Raw genomic sequence first — 21,780 nt, forward strand, 5'->3', positions numbered from 1 at the left:
CTTGTAGTTAGTTACCAACAAGCCCCACCATATGCCTATGAACCCCCTCCTCAACATAACTTTGAACCACCATACTCACCAGCCCCTTACTACCAAACACCTTCATATGACCCGAACCATCATCCACCATACCAAACACCTTATGAGCCATATGAACAATATATGGGACCACCCCAATTTTAACCCAATTACTCCCAAGAACCACCACCTCCATATACTCCATGTCCATATCCATCAACCGAAGAGCCATATGATCTTAATCATGCAATCCGAGCGGAACGAGAATCAAAGGATCGTCTCAAGGAAACAGTGGATCAATTTCATGCAACTCTTCACCAATTGGAGCAAGCGATAAATCGATTAGCCTCCTAACGTTTGGATACTCAAGGAACCCCATGGCTTCACGTGGGGAGCCTCATGAAAAACGTAGCATGAAGGAGACACCAGAAACTCTGGTGGACAGTGAGAGGCATGACTTTGTATTGGAAGAATTGGAAGAAGTTACGCTTGCCAGAGAAGAGGTGGAAGTGGTTGAAGATCTAGGTGATGCTGAACCTCCATGGGAATCGAGAGTCGTAGAGAATTCCACCAAGAAGTTTGAAATTGATGCTAAGTAGGATAGTGCACACCCTCCAAGGCATATACCTTATGAAGAACTGGACGGAATAGATCAAGAAGCAAATTCCCTTGGTAATGATGATCATGAATCAAGTTCTCCTAGTGATGAACCTGCATTCGCAATTGAACTCCTTGAGCTTGAAGAACCTTCCCCAAGGGAATATGAAGATGATGTGGAGGTAGACTTTTTTCAACCTCCAACTTATGACTTGAGTGACGAGGAAGAAGTAGAAGACTTTGATCAAGACGTGGTTGCAATTGAAGAGGGTTGCAAGGAGGTGGAAGAATTCACAGACGAATACAAGGGAGTAGAGCTTGAAAGACCACTGGAAACACCTCTCCCAAGGCCATTACCACCCAATACAAACTTCAAGTGGGTAAAATCCTTAGCCTTTATCTTTACTTTCCCACTTGAATATAGTTTGCTTGAAACAGATGGTCAGTGATGAGAGAACTTTTGCGTGGTCGAGAAAATTGCGGATAAATCCTCGTTACAAGTATAGTTTCTAAACCTTCAAAAGTCCTTTCATACAAACGTGTTGGGTGTCACAAGTAACAAACCCCTTTAAAAATTGTTAACCGAGTATTCAAACCTCGGGTCGTCTTCTCAAGGAACTGCGAGGAAGTATGTTCTTATTATTGGCTATAAAGGTTGTAATCGGGGTTTAGAAGGTGAGAAGCAAGTAATTTAAATGACGAGTGAATTAAATGGCAATTAAGAATAAATAATAACTGTAAAGCAACTTTTAGCAAGGTAGGGAAATTAGAGGTCCAACTTAGTTATCTCTCTCAATAATAATGAAAGTTGAATCTAAACTCCACTTGGTCAACCTTCACCAGGGCAAAGGAAAGTCAAGGGACTAATTAAATTGACTTTCGAATCCTAATTATTTCCTCAGAAAAGGTTGGAATTATTTAAGTTCAGCTCAATTAGCAAGATAACGATTATCAATTATGTTGAGTTTAATAACTGTTGAGTTACTAAATTCTTAACCAGAACCAAAAGGGGAAAAGTAAAATTGCTGGAATGATAAAGAGGTCCTTAGATGGGAAGCAATGGTAACTTAAATCAAAGAGAACAATCATAAACTGAAAATACCTCAATTATCATTAATTCAAATAACAGTCTGTAACATGGGAGAATTCATAAATCAAATTATAATAATCAATTCAAATGTTGGAATAAATAAATAGAAGTAATACTAAAAGAACATTAAACCTGGGATCCAGAGTTACTCTTAAAACAAGAAGAAATCCTAAATCCTAAAAGAGAGAGAGAAGATCTCCCTCTCAACTAAATCTAAATCATTGAAAGGTAAAATATGCGAGCTCCCTTTGAATGGAAGCATTCCCACACTTTATAACCTCTGGTCTATGCTGTCTGTACTTGGATCTGGGCCAAAAAGAGCTTCAGAATTCGCTGGGGGCGTATTCTGTAATTTCTGGTGTGTGGCCTCTGTCACGCGTCCGCATGGGTCACACGGTCGCGTCCTTCGGAGCTTTTCCTTGCCACGCGGTCGCGTCAGTCATGCGGCCGCGTCGCTGCTGATTTGTGCTTGGCACGCGATCGCGTCATCCATGCGATCGCGTGGATACCAGTTTCTTTAAAGCTCCGTTTTGCTTTCTCCTTCCATTTTAGTATGTTTCCTTTTTCATCCTTTAAGTCATTCTGCCTTAGAAAATCTGAAACTACTCGACACACTAATCACGGCATCGAATGGAAATAAAGGTAATTAAAATAATTAATTTTTAAAGCTTAGGAAACATGTTTTTCACAACATGACATAATAAGGAAGGGAAAGTAAAACCATGCAATTAATGTGAATAAGTAGGTGAAGAGTTGAATAAATCACTCTAATTAAGCACAAAAGAACTCATGAAATATGGGTTTATCAACCTCCCCACACTTAAACACTAGCATGTCCTCATGCTAAATCCAAGGTAAATAATTAAGGTTAAAGTGATGGAATGTTATGAAATGCAGCCTATGCTAAATGCATCTACCTAATGGGTCATGCAATTCTAATTCATCTACTCATATATAAAGCTTACATGTAGCTAAGTTAATTCACATTCTCAAGGAGTTATGTATATATATATATATATATATATATATATAGCTAACCCTTAAAAAATAAAGCATTTTAGCAAATGAGATGGGAAAGAAAACATTGTACAAACTTGCAAAATAATTAGTAAATTTTAAGCACAGATATATGTTGATGAGTTGTTGAACCCTCACTGGTTTTTGTGTTTACTCTCTAGTCACTCAGTGTTTATTGGGTTTATTCACTCTATTTTTCTTTTTATTCTTACTTTCTATAACTTTGTTTTTTATCTAACCAATCAACAATTACAGAATATAGTCATACCAAAAAGTCATGAGGTCTTAATTAAGGTTGTAATGGGGCCAAGGTAAAGGTAAGGATTTATGTATATGGTTAAGTGAGCTAATAAGTGAATCCTTAATTAGACTAAGATCTCACCTAACATACATATGTAGTAAAATAAAATCCCTTTACCTATTTTCCCATATTTCCCACTTATTGTTGCATGCTCATGTTTCACTTTTTATTTTTATTCCATGTGCATTGTTTTCATCGGAAAATTTCTTTTTGTATCCCCTTTTATTTAGATGCTGAAAAATAATTTTTTTTTTAATACACATGATAATTGAATCACTTAGATTTTCTCATGAGTATGCTTCCCAAATTTTATTTTATTCCCTTTTACTTCTCTACCCTTTTGTTTCTATTACCCATGTTCCCAAAAGGTTTCCCACATTTAACTCTATTCATAATTTTCTATCTTAAGCTAACTAAGGATTCACTTGGGATTTTCCTTTGTTTTTCTGCTTAAGGCTAGTAATTTGGCTAAATAGAATAAAGGGGTTTTAAAAGGCTCAAGGGGGTTAACAAGGGTGATGTAAAAGGTAGGCTGATTTGGGGTGAGTGAGCTAAAATCAAATGATGGCCTCAATCATTCTCTTGGTATGTATCTATTCTATATTCTATAATTGGACATATAGATTAAAGCAAAGGAAAGAACATCAGAATAAAAAAGAAATGTAACACATAGAAATGAAATTATGGTTTGAATGCAACCATACAATTTAAGCTCAAGACTCACAGGCTGTGTGTTCTCTAACTCAAGCATCATATATCATTCATATATTGTATGCAGGTTTAGTTAAAAATTCCCATTATTCTCTTGAAAAATAATTATTTAGGGTAGCTTTTAAAGTTTTAATGTTCCTCCTTGATGAAATGTTGTCAACTAACATGTAATGCTATATATACAAGGTGTGGGTTGTTTTGATTCTGTTAAAGTTTCTAGTTTACTTCCTTTTTATATTTTTCTATTTAAAATATGCTATCTTTATGTTAAAAAAGGGTAAACTATACTAATTAATCCACTAATAAATCAGAATTGCAAACTAAACTAAATGACTAAAATGAGCTAAATAACTAAAATATGAACAAAAAAAATGCAAAATGCAGAAAATAGAGTAAAATACACAAGTAGCAATGTATAAGTACTCAGAAAATAACAATAAAAGAAAAAGAGAAAAATACAGAAAAATATCCAAAATAAAAAAAAATATGTAGTAGTTCACCAAAATAAACGCCAGAGATGGCGACCTCCCCACACTTAAAATGAAGCATCGTCCTCGATGCTCAATCAAGCCGGTTGTGAAGGAGTGTCATCACTGGTAGGGATGGTAGCTGGGGTCTCTGTGGCGGTGGTGGGCTGAGAGTCTGGCTGCTGTAGAGGGGAGACAGACTGGATCGGGATCTCCGGATCTGCAGCCTCAATCTGGGGCATAACCTCCTGATGCGGGGCAGTCTGCTCTGTGGCTGCTGGTGCACGAAATTGTGATGTCCAGGCTCGAACAATCCCTGGTAATGGCTCCAAAGCTTGGTGCTTTGATCTTAATTCATAATTGTCACAACTTCGATACAACTAACCAGCAAGTGCACTGGGTCGTCCAAGTAATACCTTACGTGAGTAAGGGTCGAATCCCACGGAGATTGTTGGTATGAAGCAAGCTATGGTCACCTTGTAAATCTCAGTCAGGCAGATATAAAGTGATAATGGTGTTTTCGAATATTATATAGTAAAATAGGGATAGAGATACTTATGTAAATCATTGGTAGGAATTTCAGATAAGCGAATGGAGATGCTTTTCATTCCTCTGAACCTCTGCTTTCCTGCTATCTTCATCCAATCAGTCTTACTCCTTTCCATGGCTGGCTTTATGCAAGGGCATCACCGTTGTCAGTGGCTACATCCCCTCCTCTCAGTGAATAATATGCTCACGCACCCTGTCACGGCACGGCTATTCATCTGTCGGTTCTCGATCATGCTGGAATAGGATTCACCCTCCTTTTGCGTCTGTCACTAACGCCCAACAATCGCGAGTTTGAAGCTCGTCACAGTCATTCAATCATTGAATCCTACTCAGAATACCACAGACAAGGTTTAGACCTTCCGGATTCTCTTGAATGCCGCCATCATTCTAGCTTACGCCACGAAGATTCTGGTTAGGAGATCTAAGAGATACTCATTCTAGCTTAATTCATGTAGAACAGAAGTGTTTGTCAGGCACGCGTTCATAGGGGAGAATGGTGATGAGCGTCACACATAATCATCACCTTCATCACGTTCTTGGGTGCGAATGGATATCTTAGAAGCGAAATAAGAAGAATTGAATAGAAAATAGTAGTACTTTGCATTAATCTTTGAGGAACAGCAGAGCTCCACACCTTAATCTATGGAGTGTAGAAACTCTACCGTTGAAAATACATAAGTGAAAGGTCCAGGCATGGCCGTGTGGCCAGCCCCTATGGTCTAAGAACAATGCGTTCAAAGATGGTCAAAAAGACGCCTAATACAATAGTAAGAGGTCCTATTTATAATAAACTAGTCACTAGGGTTTACATGAGTAAGTAATTGATGAATAAATCCACTTCCGGGGCCCACTTGGTGTGTGTTTGGGATGAGCCTAAGTGTTACACGTGCAGAGGCCATTTGTGGAGTTGAACGCCAGTTTTTGTGCCAGTTTGGGCGTTCAACTCTGGTTTTGGATCCTTTTCTGGCGCTGGACGCCAGATTTGGGCAGAAGGCTGGCGTTGAACGCCAGTTTACGTCATCAATTCTTGGCCAAAGTATGGACTATTATATATTTCTGGAAAGCCCTGGATGTCTACTTTCCAACGCAATTGGAAGCGCGCCATTTCGAGTTCTGTAGCTTCAGAAAATCCACTTTGAGTGCAGGGAGGTCAGAATCCAACAGCATCAGCAGTCCTTCTTCAACCTCTGAATCTGATTTCTGCTCAAGTCCCTCAATTTCAGCCAGAAAATACCTGAAATCACAGAAAAACACACAAACTCATAGTAAAGTCCAGAAATGTGAATTTAACATAAAAACTAATGAAAACACCCCTAAAAGTAACTAGATCCTACTAAAAACATACTAAAAACAATGCCAAAAAGCGTATAAATTATCCGCTCATCACAACACCAAACTTAAATTGTTGCTTGTCCCCAAGCAACTTAAAATCAAATAGGATAAAAAGAAGAGAATATACTACAAATTCCAAACTATCAATGAAACAGAGCTTCAATCATATGAGCGGGACTTATAGCTTTTTGCCTCTTGAATAGTTTTGGCATCTCACTTTATCCATTGAGGTTCAGAATGATTGGCATCTATAGGAACTTCAGATTTCGAATAGTGTTATTGACTCTCCTAGTTCAGTATGATGATTCTTGAACACAGCTTCTTTATGAGTCTTGGCCGTGGCCCTAAGCACTTTGTTTTCCAGTGTTACCACCAGATACATAAATGCCACAGACACATAATTAGGTGAACCTTTTCAGATTGTGACTCAGCTTTGCTAGAGTCCCCAATTAGAGGTGTCCAGGGTTCTTAAGCACACTCTTTGTTTTTGCTTTGGACCTTGACTTTAACCGCTCAGTCTCAAGTTTTCACTTGACACCTACACGCCACAAGCACATGGTTAGGGACAGCTTGGTTTAGCCGCTTAGACCAGGATTTTATTCCTTTAGGCCCTCCTATCCACTGATGCTCAAAGCCTTGGGATCCTTTTTATTTGCCCTTGCCTTTTGGTTTTAAGGGTTATTGGCTTTTTCTGCTTGCTTTTTCTTTTTCTTTCTATTTTTATTTTTTTTTTTCTATTCTTTTTTTTTCTTTTTTTTTTTCTGCAAGCTTTGTTCTTTGCTGCTTTTTCTTGCTTCAAGAATCATTTTTATGATTTTTCAGATTATCGAATAACATGTCTCCTAGTCATCATTCTTTCAAGAGCCAACATATTTAATATTCTTAAACAACAACTTCAAAAGACATATGCACTGTTCAAGCATACATTCAGAAAACAAGAAGCATTGTCACCACATCAATATAATTAAGCTAAGTTCAAGGATAAATTCGAAACTCATGTACTTCTTGTTCTTTTGAATTAAAATATTTTTCTTTTAAGAGAGGTGATGGATTCATAGGACATTCATATCTTTAAGACATAGTTACTACTACTAATGATCATGTAATGAAGACACAAACATAGATAAGCACATAACATAGAAAACAAAAAACAGAAGAAAGAAGAACAAGGAATGAATCCACCTTAGTGATGGTGGCGTTTCCTTCTTGAGGAACCAATGATGTCCTTGAGCTCTTCTATGTCTCTTCCTTGTCTTTGTTGCTCCTCCCTCATTGCTTTTTGATCTTCTCTTATTTCATGGAGCATGATGGAGTGCTCTTGATGTTCCACCCTTAGTTGTCCCATATTGGAACTCAATTCTCCTAGGGAGGTGTTGATTTGCTCCTAATAATTTTGTGGAGGAAAGTGCATTTGAGGCATCTCAGGGATCTCATGGAAGTGAGCTTCTTGTGCCTCTTGAGCTCCATGACTGGGCTCTCTTGCTTGCTCCATCTTTTTCTTAGTGATGGGCTTGTCCTCTTTGATGAGGATATCTTCCTCTATGTCAATCCCAGCCGAATTGCATAGGTGGCAAATGAGGTGAGGAAAGGCTAACCTTGCCATAGTGGAGGACTTGTCAGCCACCTTGTAGAGTTCTTGAGGTATAATCTCATGAACTTCCACCTCTTCTCCAATCATGATGCTATGGATCATGATGGCCCGGTCTATAGTAACTTCAAACCGGTTGCTAGTGGGAATGATTGAGCATTGAATAAACTCCAACCATCCTCTAGCAATAGGCTTGAGGTCCAATCTTCTTAGTTGAACCGGCTTGCCTTTGGAGTCAATCTTCCATTGAGCTCCTTCTACACATATGTCCATAAGGACTTGGTCCAACCTTTGATCAAAGTTGACTCTCCTTGTGTAGGGGCGTGCGTTCTCTTCCATGTATGGCAAGTTGAACGCCAACCTCACATTCTCCGGACTAAAATCTAAGTATTTCCCCCGAACCATTGTAACATAGTTCTTTGGATCCGGGTTCTTACTTTGATCATGGTTCTTGGTGATCCATGCATTGGCATAGAACTCTTGAACCATTAGGATGCCGACTTGTTGGATGGGATTTGTTAGAACTTCCCAACCTCTTCTTTGAATTTCATGTCGGATCTCCAGATACTCATTTCTTTTGAGTTTAAAAGGGACCTCAGGGATCACCTTCTTCTTGGCCACAACATCATAGAAGTGGTCTTGATGGGCTTTGGAGATGAACCTTTCCAATTCCCATGACTCGGATGTGGAAGCTTTTATCTTCCCTTTCCCTCTTCTAGAGGATTCTCCGGTCTTAGATGCCATCAATGGTAATGGAAAAACAAAAAGCTTATGCTTTTACCACACCAAACTTAGAATATTGCTCGCCCTCGAGCAATAAACAAAAGAATAGAAGAAGAAGAAGAAGAAATATGGAGAGGGAGAGGGAATTGTGGTTTCGGCCAAGAGGAGTGTAGAGGGGTGTGTTGTGTGAATTTGAAGAAGAATGGAGGCTTTATATAGGGTAGGGAGGTGGGGTATTGGTTCGGCCATATGGGTGGGTTTGGGTGGGAAATTGGTTTTGAATTTTGAAGGTAGGTGGAGTTTATGAGGTAGGTTTATTGGGAAGAGTGGGTGGATGTGAGTGGTGAAGGTTTAGTGGGGAAGAGAGATTGAGGTGATTGGTGAGGGGTTTTTAGGGAAGAGTGTTTATGGGGTTGTGTGAAAGAGAGTGGTGAGAAGAAGTGAGTGGAGGTAGGTGGGGATCCTGTGGGGTCCACAGATCCTGAGTGGATCCTGTGGAGTCCACAGATCCTGAGATGATCCTGTGGGGTCCACAGATCCTGAGGTGTCAAGGCATTTACATCCCTGCACCATTAGGCATGTAAAAATGCCTTTGTACCCAACTCTGGGCGTTCAGCGCCAGGTTGGTGGCCATTTTGGGCGTTCAACGCCCATTTGTGTGCCATTTCTGGCGTTGAACGCCAGAACCATGCCTGTTCTGGCGTTCAGCGCCCAGAAGCTGCCCATTTTGGGCGTTCAGCGCCAGAACTATGCTCTGTTCTGGCGCTGAACGCCAGACAGATGCTCCTCCAGGGTGTGATTTTTCTTCTGCTGTTTTTGATTCCGTTTTCAATTTTTATATTTATTTTGTGACTCCACATGATCATGAACCTAAGAAAACATAAAAAACAATAAAAATAAGAATTAGATAAACATTGGGTTGCCTCCCAACAAGCGCTTCTTTAATGTCAATAGCTTGACAGTGGGCTCTCATGGAGCCTCACAGATGTGCAGAGCTTTGTTGAGACTCTCCAACACCAAACTTAGAGTTTGGATATGGGAGTTCAACACCAAACTTAGAGTTTGGTTGTGGCCTCCCAACACCAAACTTAGAGTTTGACTGTGGGGGCTCTGGTTGACTTTGCTTGGAGAGAAGCTTTTGCTGCTTCCTCTCCATGGTTGCAGAGGGAGATCCTTGAGTTTTTGAATACAAGGGAGTTCTCATTCCATTGAAGGAATATTTCACCTCTGTCAACATCAATCACAGCTCTTGCTGTGGCCAGGAAAGGTCTTCCTAGGATGATGGATTCATCCTCTTCCTTTCCAGTATCCAGGACTATGAAATCAGTAGGTATGTAAAGGCCCTCAACCTTTACTAATACATCTTTTACTTGTCCATAAGCCTGTTTTCTTGAGCTGTCTGCCATCTCTAGTGAGATTTTAGCAGCTTGCACCCCATAGATTCCCAGTTTCTCTATTACAGAGAGGGGCATGAGGTTTATCCCTGAACCAAGGTCACACAGAGCCTTAAAGATCATGGTGCCTATGGTGCAGGGTATTATGAACTTTCCAGGATCCTGTCTCTTCTGAGGCAATGTCAGTTGATCCAGATCACTTAGTTCATTGATAAACAAGGGAGGTTCAACTTCCCAAGTATCAATGCCAAATAATTTGGCATTTAGCTTCATGATTGCACCAAGAAACTTGGCAGGTTGCTCTTCAGTAACATCCTCATTCTCTTCAGAAGAGGAATACTCATCAGAGCTCATGAAGGGCATAAGGAGGTTCAATGGGATCTCTATGGTCTCTAGATGAGCCCCAGAGTCCTTTGGTTCCTCAGAGGGAAGCTCCTTATTGATCACTGGACGTCCCAGGAGGTCTTCCTCCTTGGGATTCACGTCCTCTCCTCTCCTCACAGGTTCGGCCATGGCGCTTATGTCAATGGCCTTGCACTCTCCTTTTGGGTTCTCTTCTGTATTGCTTGGGAGAGTACTAGGAGGGATTTCAGTGATCCTTTTACTCAGCTGGCCCACTTGTGCTTCCAGATTTCTAATGGAAGACCTTGTTTCATTCATGAAACTTACAGTGGCCTTAGATAGATCAGAGACTAGATTTGCTAAATTAGAAGCGTTTTGTTCAGAGTTCTCTATCTGTTGCTGAGTTGATGATGGACAAGGTTTGCTATTGCTAAACCTGTTTCTTCCACCATTATTAAAGCCTTGTTGGGGCTTTTGATCCTTCCATGAGAAATTTGGATGATTTCTCCATGTTGAGTTATAGGTGTTTCCATAAGGTTCACCTAAGTAGTTCACCTCTGCTATTGCAGGGTTCTCAGGATCATAGGCTTCTTCTTCAGAAGATGCCTCTTGAGTACTGTTGGATGCAGCTTGCATTCCATGCAGACTCTGAGAAATCATATTGACTTGCTGAGTCAATATTTTGTTCTGAGCCAATATGGCATTCAGAGTATCAACTTCAAGAACTCCCTTCTTCATAGGCGTCCCATTGCTTACAGGATTCCTTTCAGAAGTGTACATGAACTGGTTATTAGCAACCATGTCAATGAGTTCTTGAGCTTCTGCAGGCGTTTTCTTTAGGTGAATGGATCCACCTGCAGAAGTGTCCAGTGACATCTTTGATAGCTCAGATAAACCATCATAGAATATATCCAGGATGGTCCATTCTGAAAGCATGTCAGAAGGACACTTTTTGGTCAACTGTTTGTATCTTTCCCAAGCTTCATAGAGGGATTCACCTTCTTTCTGTCTGAAGGTTTGAACATCAGCTCTAAGCTTGCTCAGCTTTTGAGGAGGAAAGTACTTGGCTAAGAAAGTCGTGACCAGCTTATCCCAAGAGTTCAGGCTGTCTTTGGGTTAAGAATCCAACCATAATCTAGCTCTGTCTCTTACAACAAAGGGGAAAAGCATGAGCCTGTAGACTTCAGGATCTACTCCATTAGTCTTAACAGTATCACATATCTGCAAGAATTCAGTTAAGAACTGAAAAGGATCTTCAGATGGAAGTCCATGAAACTTGCAGTTCTGCTGCATCAGAGAAACTAATTGAGGTTTCAGCTCAAAGTTGTTTGCTCCAATGGCAGGAATGGAGATGCTTCTTCCATGTAAATTGGAATTAGGTGCAGTAAAGTCACCAAGCATCTTCCTTACATTATTATTATTTTCGGCTGCCATATTCTCTTCCTGTTCGAAAATTTCTGAAAGGTTATCTCTGGATTGTTGTATTTTAGCTTCTCTTAATTTTCTCTTCAGAGTCCTTTCAGGTTCTGGATCTGCTTCCACAAGAATGTTCTTATCCTTGCTCCTGCTCATATGACAAAGAAGAAGGCACAGAAAAATAATAATAATAATAGAGATCCTTTATACCACAGTATAGGGATCCCTTTGTGAGTGGAAGAAAAGAGGGGGAGACAAAGAATGTGATGTAAAGGAAGAAGCACAACTGTACGGATGGAAGAGATGTGAGATGAGATGTTAGGATATGAATGAATAAATAGAATGAGATGGGGGAGGGATAATTTTCGAAAATTATTTTGAAAAAGAGTTAGTGATTTTCGAAAATGGTTTTTGAAAAATGTTAGTGATTTTCGAAAATTTTTGAAATCAAAAATAAAAAATAAAAATAATTAGTTAATTAAAAAGAAATTTTGAAAAAGAGGGAAGATATTTTCGAAAATTAGAGAGAGAGAGAGAGTTAGTTAGGTAGTTTTGAAAAAGTTAAGAAACAAACAAAAAGTTAGTTAGTTAGTTGAAACAAATTTTGAAAAGATAAGAAGTTAGGAAGTTAGAAAAGATATTTGAAAAGATATTTTTGAAAAAGATAAGATAAGAAGATATTTTTGAAAAGATATGATTGAAATTAGTTTTGAAAAAGATTTGATTTTTAAAATCTCAATTAATGACTTGATTCATAAGAAATCACAAGATATGATTCTAGAACTTAAAGTTTGAATCTTTCTTAACAAGCAAGTAACAAACTTCAAATTTTTGAATCAACACATTAATTGATTATGTTATTTTCGAAAATTTGGTATAAAAATAAGAAAAAGATTTTTTGAAAAATATTTTTGGAATTTTCGAAAATAACTAAGAATTTTGAAAAAGATTTGATTTTTGAAAAAGATTTTGAAAAAGATAAGATTTTCAAATTGAAAATTTGATTTGACTCATAAGAAACAATTTGATTTTAAAAATTTTTGAAAAAGTCAATCCAAATTTTCGAATTTGATGAGAGAAAAAGGGAAAGATATTTTTTTTTTATTTTTGAATTTTTATGATGCACGAGAGAAAAACACTTAAAAGGTGCAATGCATGAAATTTTTAGATCAAAACATGTGATGCATGCAAGAATGCTATGAATGTCAAGATGAACACCAAGAACACTTTGAATGTCAAGATGAACATCATAGACACAATTTTGAAAAATTTTTAATGCAAAGAAAACATGCAAGACACCAAACTTAGAATTCTTTAATGCTTAGACACTAAGAATTCAAGAATGCATATGATAAACATGAAAAGACACAAAACAAAAAATCATCAAGATCAAACAAGAAGACTTACCAAGAACAACTTGAAGATCATGAAGAACACTATGAATGCATGATATTTTCGAAAAATGCAAGATGCATATGCAAGTGACACCAAACTTATGATATGACTCAAGACTCAAACAAGAACACAAAAATATTTTTTATTTTTATGATTTTCTAAATTTTTTTTTTATTTTTCGAAAATTAATATGAAAAAGAAAAAAATAAGGATTCCAAAATTTTTAACATGAATTCCAGGAATCTTGCTTTCTTAGTCTAAAGCTTCAGTCCAGGAATTAGACATGGCTCACTAGCCAGCCAAGCTTTCAAAGAAAGCTCCAGTCCAAAACACTAGACATGGCCAATGGCCAGCCAAGCTTCAGCAGATGATCATGGATCAGCAGCAGGTGGATGAGCAACAACTAATTTGCTCTTGATAACAAATTGCAAGCCTCAGTCCAAATGAATTTAGACATGGCTTTACAGCCAGCCAGGCTTCACATGCTTCATGAAATACTAGAATTCATTCTTGAAAATTTTGAATAAATTTTTGAAAACATTTTTTTTTTCGAAAATAAAAGAGAAATTTTGAAAGATTTTTTTGAAAGATTTTTGAAAAGAAAACGAAAAGAAAGCTACCCAATCTGAGCAACAAGATGAACCGTCAGTTGTCCAAACTCGAACAATCCCCGGCAACGGCGCCAAAAACTTGGTGCTGTTGCCGGATCAAAAGGGAATCTGGCACTGATGTTACCGGACTAAAAGCTTGCCGAAGACTCAAACAATCCCCGGCAACGGCGCCAAAAACTTGGTGCACGAAATTGTGATGTCCAGGCTCGAACAATCCCTGGTAATGGCTCCAAAGCTTGGTGCTTTGATCTTAATTCATAATTGTCACAACTTCGATACAACTAACCAGCAAGTGCACTGGGTCGTCCAAGTAATACCTTACGTGAGTAAGGGTCGAATCCCACGGAGATTGTTGGTATGAAGCAAGCTATGGTCACCTTGTAAATCTCAGTCAGGCGGATATAAAGTGATAATGGTGTTTTCGAATATTATATAGTAAAATAGGGATAGAGATACTTATGTAAATCATTGGTAGGAATTTCAGATAAGCGAATGGAGATGCTTTTCATTCCTCTGAACCTCTGCTTTCCTGCTATCTTCATCCAATCAGTCTTACTCCTTTCCATGGCTGGCTTTATGCAAGGGCATCACCGTTATCAGTGGCTACATCCCCTCCTCTCAGTGAATAATATGCTCACGCACCCTGTCACGGCACGGCTATTCATCTGTCGGTTCTCGATCATGCTGGAATATGATTCACCCTCCTTTTGCGTCTGTCACTAACGCCCAACAATCGCGAGTTTGAAGCTCGTCACAGTCATTCAATCATTGAATCCTACTCAGAATACCACAGACAAGGTTTAGACCTTCCGGATTCTCTTGAATGCCGCCATCATTCTAGCTTACGCCACGAAGATTCTGGTTAGGAGATCTAAGAGATACTCATTCTAGCTTAATTCATGTAGAACAGAAGTGTTTGTCAGGCACGCGTTCATAGGGGAGAATGGTGATGAGCGTCACACATAATCATCACCTTCATCACGTTCTTGGGTGCGAATGGATATCTTAGAAGCGAAATAAGAAGAATTGAATAGAAAATAGTAGTACTTTGCATTAATCTTTGAGGAACAGCAGAGCTCCACACCTTAATCTATGGAGTGTAGAAACTCTACCGTTGAAAATACATAAGTGAAAGGTCCAGGCATGGCCGTGTGGCCAGCCCCTATGGTCTAAGAACAATGCGTTCAAAGATGGTCAAAAAGACGCCTAATACAATAGTAAGAGGTCCTATTTATAATAAACTAGTCACTAGGGTTTACATGAGTAAGTAATTGATGAATAAATCCACTTCCGGGGCCCACTTGGTGTGTGTTTGGGCTGAGCCTAAGTGTTACACGTGCAGAGGCCATTTGTGGAGTTGAACGCCAGTTTTTGTGCCAGTTTGGGCGTTCAACTCTGGTTTTGGATCCTTTTCTGGCGCTGGACGCCAGATTTGGGCAGAAGGCTGGCGTTGAACACCAGTTTACGTCGTCAATTCTTGGCCAAAGTATGGACTATTATATATTGCTGGAAAGTCCTGGATGTCTAATTTCCAACGCAATTGGAAGCGCGCCATTTCGAGTTCTGTAGCTCCAAAAAATCCACTTTGAGTGCAGGGAGGTCAGAATCCAACAGCATCAGCAGTCCTTCTTCAACCTCTGAATCTGATTTCTGCTCAAGTCCCTCAATTTCAGCCAGAAAATACCTGAAATCACAGAAAAACACACAAACTCATAGTAAAGTCCAGAAATGTGAATTTAACATAAAAACTAATGAAAACACCCCTAAAAGTAACTAGATCCTACTAAAAACATACTAAAAATAATGCCAAAAAGCGTATAAATTATCCTCTCATCAGCTGCCTGCTGATGAGTCTCCACCTGGGAATAAGTCTCCTCCTCGTGCTCATCCTCCTCCTCCTCCGATGGCTCTGAAAGGGTGTCGGGCTCGGAGGGGATGTCGGCGCCCTGTCTGATCATCAGCTTTAGATGGGAATAGCGTCGCTTGCTGCGGCGCTCCAATCTCTCATACAGGCGCCTGTTATGGCGCTCCATCTGATCAAGCTGGCGGAAAAGACGGTGCACGAGGCGATAAACTGGCTCAGAGGCGGGTGGAGGTGCAGTGGTGGCAGCAGGGGCAGCTGGGGCAGCTGTGGATGAAGAGGGTCTAGCAGACAGAGGGGCTGTCTCATCAGTAGCAGTGACAGGTGGTGGTCTGTAGCCCAAGGCAAGGAAGTTCCTGCGGTGCGGGATGATCTTCCTGCAGTCCGCTGCTGGTGGTCGCTCATCGGCATCCTCCCAAGGCACATCAGCCTGACGGCCTAGCCGTGTAACCAGGTAAGGAAAGGGGAGGGTGCCTCGGACGTGGGCCCTGGCCATATAATGCCGGATAAAACGAGGCATATAAATGTCCTTACCCTCCAGCACACACCAAAGGAGGGTGATCATGGTAGCTGGGATCTCCGTCTCGTGAGTACTCGGCATCACAAAATTACTCAAGATCTGATGCCATAGCCGAGCCTCATCATTTAAGTACACTCTCTTGATCCCTCTAGGCATAGTGGTGTTCTGACCCATCTCCCAAGGAACAGCAGGGTCGAGAGCTATCCTTGCCTTCACAGCATCCCAGTCAAACTGCATCTGGCCCATGTTTTCCTCAGCCTGTGCAAAACCATCTGGCTTATCGGACTTGGCTGGGAGCTGGAGAATGGTCTCTATGGCCTCCTCAGTGACCAGAATTTGCTTTCCCCTCAGGTTCACTGCATCTAGGGTAGTAAGGTAGTAGTTGCAATAGAATTCCCGGACCCAAGATGCATTGACCTCTGTCAGTGATCTCTCCAGAAAGAACCAGCCCCTTTGCTTGATTTGCTCAGTAGTGTATTGCTGGAGGGCTTCTGGAATCTTCAAGGTACGTTCCAGGTATAGATTTCTGGAGTTTGCAAAAGTCGGGTACTTCAGCTCACAGTACCGGTTTGCAAATTTTATAGGATCAGTCGAAGGGAGCAGCTGGTCAGCTTTTTCCTGCTGTGTGAAATTCTTCTCCCGCCATGAGGAATCGTGCATTAGAGAAATGATGGACTGGGAGGAATCTCCTCTCTTACGCTTGCCAGTAGCCTTGCCTTTACCTTTCCTCTGTGAGGCAGACATCCTGAAAAACAGAAAACCAGGAATGGATAAAAAAATAGGAAAGCAAATAGGCAATTTAAACAAAGGAAACTCAAAGCGGTAAGGGAGGAATAGAATAAGGAAAATGAGTATATGAGATGTGATTGAATTATGTTAAATGGAAAAAAAATAAGCAATATGCCATGGTTAGAAAGTTAGAGGAAATTGAAAATAATCAGAAAAGAGATCAAAAGGGTTAGTATGGTTAGGATTTGAAAAAAGAAATTAGTAAATTAAAATTAGTGAGTTAGGAAGGTAAGTGGCATAGAAAAATTCTATATAACAAGGATTCACAGGTAAGAATAGAAGTACTCATAATTGAATAAAGAAAATAGGGTGATGCTGATTCGAATAGAAATAAAGAAATCAGAAATTGGAATCAGTGAATCACAAATGCATGTTATGAACCAGGAAAGCAAAAGAGGATAAGAAAGTGGCCCTTAGCATTCATGAAATGGTTTGGGGGGGTAGAGTAAAACAGAGTTGCCAAACCAAAACAAGAATGAAAACAATTTTCAAAAAAAATTTGGGCAGTATTCCGGCTAAAATTGAACTGTCCCGGAAAATAAACAGCAATCATATCAGTTCATATGAATTAAAAGAAAGCAAGCTGCATGTACATAGATATAAAATAAACATAAAAACTCAATGTAAACAGCAGCAACATACAAGAGAGCAGCATATGAATCATAATTATAGCAGCAACAGATTTGCACATAGGATAGAACAGAAGTAAGAACAGTGCAAGTAAACAGACCTAGATTCACTAACCACAGCCTAAGCTACCTAACAACCTAAAAATCCACTACAACATGCAAGTCTAGCTATCCTAATTATGAACATAAACGGAATAAAAAAATACAGAAAAGTGACGAACGGATAAAAAGGTTGCGTGTTGCGGAACCTGGTAAGTGGAAGGGGTGGAACAGGGAAGAAGGTGGCTGCGGTGGCATCCGGCGCGGTGGTGGTGCACGGCGACGCGGTGGTGGCTGAGGGGGCAGTGGCGGCGAGGGTTTTGGGTTGGTGATAGAAGAAGGGGGTGTCGTTGGGTGGCGGAGAGGGAGGGGGCGCGGCTAGGTGGCGGTGGTGGGGGGCGGTGGTCGCGGAGGCAGTGGCGGAGAGGGGAGGGGAGAGGAGGAAGAGAGAAGAAGGGAGGGGAGGGGGTTGGGGCGGCGGCATACGGGGTGGCGGTGGTGTCTGGGTGGCCGGCGGTGTCTGGGTGGCCGGCGGTGGCGGCTGGGTGGTGGTTGGAGGGAGAGGGAGCAGAGAGGGAGAAGAGGGTTGGGGGTGGGAGGGGGCTCGCGACTGATAGGGTTCGCGGGCTGGGGGGTTATATTTTCGAATCCATGCGGCTGCGTGGGGCACGCGGTCGCGTGGTTGGGACGAGAATGGGAGTGACGCGATCGCGTGGGGTGTGCGATCGCATGAGAGGGGGGAAAGAAGGGTGACGCAATCGCATGGGTCACGCGATCGCGTCGCTGGAAGTTGTGCTAAATGCACGACTCCAGCGCCGTTTTAGCACAACTCTCTGTCTCCTTTTGGGGTGATGTGCAATCCATGCGACGCGATCGCGTCTCTCACGCGATCGCGTGGGATTGGTATTGGGTAAGTGACGTGATCGCATGGGCATGTGATCACGTGGGCTAATTTGTGCGAAACGCACAAGGGCCGCACGATTCCAGCCCAACTTTCTGTTCGTTGGATCCTTACGCCGATATATATATATATATATATCACGCTGCCGCCTGGGTCACGTGGTCGCATGGGTGGTGTTTTTCGCGATATGACGCGATCGCATGAGGCATGCGGTCGCGTCGTGCAACCCCTTTTTTTTTTTTTGAAACTGAAAAATGCAGGATGCAGTGATGGACATGAATGCTATGCATGATTCCAGGTTTAATAAATTAAAATGAAAAAGGAAAAATGAAAGCAATTAACAAGAAATAAGTTGAAAAAGAGGCGACCATACCATGGTGGGTTGTCTCCCACCTAGCACTTTTAGTTAAAGTCCTTAAGTTGGACATTGGAAGAGTATCCTGTTATGGTGGCTTGTGTTTAAATTCGTCCAAAAATCTCCACCAGTGCTTGGAATGCCAATAGCCTCCGGGGTCCCAAACTAGGCATGTAAAGCTTCTGAGCAGCTTCAAACAAATTTTTAGGCTCCTGGGGTAACAAATGTCAGAATAAACCTCAGGATTCCAAGCCTTGCGTTTAAATCCGCCTCCGTCTTGGTCTACATGTCTCCATCCGGACGGCTTAAAAAGTAGAATCTCACCGTGGTGACCAAACATTCTCTGTGATCCATGCAATTGAGCATGATACCAATCCGTGTACTTCGAGGTGAAGCGTGGAACCTTATTGAACCTGGTGCACCAGCTCTAAATACGAGCCATTTCCCTCTTACTCTTAAAGCCGCAGAGAGCTCTAAGTTGGCCATCTGTTTCAAGCAAACCATATTCAAGTGAATAAGTAAAATTATAAGTTAAGGATTGTACCCACTTGAAGCTTGTATTGGGTGGTAATGGCCTTGGGATAGGTGTTTTTGGTGGTTCTGCAAGTTCCGTTTCCTTGTGATCTTCTGTGAATTCTTCCACTTCCTTGCAAAGATCTTCAATTGTATCTGTATCCTGGTCAAAGTCTTCTATGTCTTCCTCATCACTCGAGTCATAGATTGGAGGTTGAGAGAAATCTACCTCCGCATCATCTTCATATTCACTTGGAGAAGATTCTTCGATCTCAGAGAATTCACTTGCGGACGCAAGTTCACCACTAGGAGAACTAAACTTGTGACTGTCATCATCAAGGAAATTTGCTTCTTGGATTATTCCGTCTGATTCTTTGTAAACGACTTGCCTTGGAGATTGTACGGTATCCTCCTGAGCATCAACTGTGGCATCTTGGATGGAGTTTTCCTCAATTCTGGATTCCCAAGGAAGTTCAGCATCACCTAGATCTTCAACCAACTCTTCTTCTTGAACAATGACAGCTTCTTCCACTTGTTCTAGTACGAATTCATTCTCTGTCTTGTCCACTGGAGTCTCTAGTATTTCTTTCATGCTACGCTCTTCATCGGGCTATCCACATGGGACTGTGGTTGATCCTTGTATATTTGAGCGCCTAGTGGCCCATTGAATTAGTGCTTGCTCCAGTTGTTGAATGGTTGTTTGAAACTTAATTACTGTTTCCTTTAGGCGATCCTTTGCTTCGCGGTTTGCGAGACTTGGACATGATACAAAGGAAAGTGGTAATGATTGGGAACGATTGGATTGGTATTGGGGTAAGGAAGGATCATATGATGGCGAATGGTGAAGAAAAGCTTGTGAGTGTGGTGGTTCGAGGTTATGTTGAAAGGATGGTTCATATGCACGGGGTGGGGCTTGTTGGTAATTATAAGGTTGTCCACCATGTCTTTCAGCTGGGTATGCACGGTAGAATGGTCTCTGTCCAGGATATCTCGGCGGGAGTTGCTGCCAAAAGGGTTGATTAGATCCTCTTGGTTCCATCCATCCTTGATTGGTCTGACCTTGATGCACATTCCTGCTGTAACTTCTATTTCCTTTAATAATATTAGAACCAAACTCAAAGCGAGAGGGGTGAGAGTTCATAGTAGCAAATAAAGATAGAAAAGGAAAAACAAAAGTAAATAAACAAACAAAAGAAGAATATTTACAATAACCAATAATAAGGCACACGTTAGCAGTTCCCCGGCAACGGCGCCATTTTGATGAGAGAACTTTTGCGTGGTCTAGAAAATTGCGGATAAATCCTCGTTGCAAGTATAGTTTCTAAACCTTCAAAAGTCCTTTCATACAAACGTGTTGGGTGTCACAAGTAAGAAACCCCTTTAAAAATTGTTAACCGAGTATTCAAACCTCGGGTCGTCTTCTCAAGGAACTGCGAGGAAGTATGTTCTTATTATTGGCTATAAAGGTTGTAATCGGGGTTTAGAAGGTGAGAAGCAAGTAATTTAAATGACGAGTGAATTAAATGGCAATTAAGAATAAATAATAACTGTAAAGCAACTTTTAGCAAGGTAGGGAAATTAGAGGTCCAACTTAGTTATCTCTCTCAACAATAATGAAAGTTGAATCTAAACTCCACTTGGTCAACCTTCACCAGGGCAAAGGAAAGTCAAGGGACTAATTAAATTGACTTTCGAATCCTAATTATTTCCTCAGAAAAGGTTGGAATTATTTAAGTTCAGCTCAATTAGCAAGATAACGATTATCAATTATGTTGAATTTAATAACTGTTGAGTTACTAAATTCTTAACCAGAACCAAAAGGGGAAAAGTAAAATTGCTGGAATGATAAAGAGGTCCTTAGATGGGAAGCAATGGTAACTTAAATCAAAGAGAACAATCATAAACTGAAAATACCTCAATTATCATTAATTCAAATAACAGTCTGTAACATGGGAGAATTCATAAATCAAATTATAATAATCAATTCAAATGTTGGAATAAATAAATAGAAGTAATACTAAAAGAACATTAAACCTGGGATCCAGAGTTACTCTTAAAACAAGAAGAAATCCTAAATCCTAAAAGAGAGAGAGAAGATCTCCCTCTCAACTAAATCTAAATCATTGAAAGGTAAAATATGCGAGCTCCCTTTGAATGGAAGCATTCCCACACTTTATAACCTCTGGTCTATGCTGTCTGTACTTGGATCTGGGCCAAAAAGGGCTTCAGAATTCGCTGGGGGCGTATTCTGTAATTTCTGGTGCGTGGCCTCTGTCACGCGTCCGCGTGGGTCACGCGGTTGCGTCCTTCGGAGCTTTTCCTTGCCACGCGGTCGCGTCAGTCATGCGACCGCGTCATATGCGTTCTGCTTAAGGCGCGCAGTCGCGTCAGTCATGCGGCCGCGTCGCTGCTGATTCGTGCTTGGCACGCGATCGCGTCATCCATGCGATCGCGTGGATACCAGTTTCTTTAAAGCTCCGTTTTGCTTTCTCCTTCCATTTTAGTATGTTCCCTTTTTCATCCTTTAAGTCATTCTACCTTAGAAAATCTGAAACTACTCAACACACTAATCATGGCATCGAATGGAAATAAAGGTAATTAAAATAATTAATTTTTAAAGCT

General features: G+C 40.8%; 1 non-coding gene across 1 annotated transcript; it reads left to right on the forward strand.

Annotated features, from left to right (window-relative positions):
* The first annotated feature begins 11,059 nt into the window (after positions 1 to 11,059).
* On the forward strand, positions 11,060 to 11,167 carry LOC148578174 (small nucleolar RNA R71). The gene has a single exon (XR_015903315.1). It is a non-coding gene; the product is annotated as a small nucleolar RNA R71 (small nucleolar RNA).
* Positions 11,168 to 21,780: the final 10,613 nt, after the last annotated feature.

Source organism: Arachis ipaensis, chromosome B1 (assembly GCF_059453495.1).
Source record: "Arachis ipaensis isolate K30076 ecotype BB chromosome B1, ASM5945349v1, whole genome shotgun sequence".
NCBI classification, from domain to species: domain Eukaryota; kingdom Viridiplantae; phylum Streptophyta; class Magnoliopsida; order Fabales; family Fabaceae; genus Arachis; species Arachis ipaensis.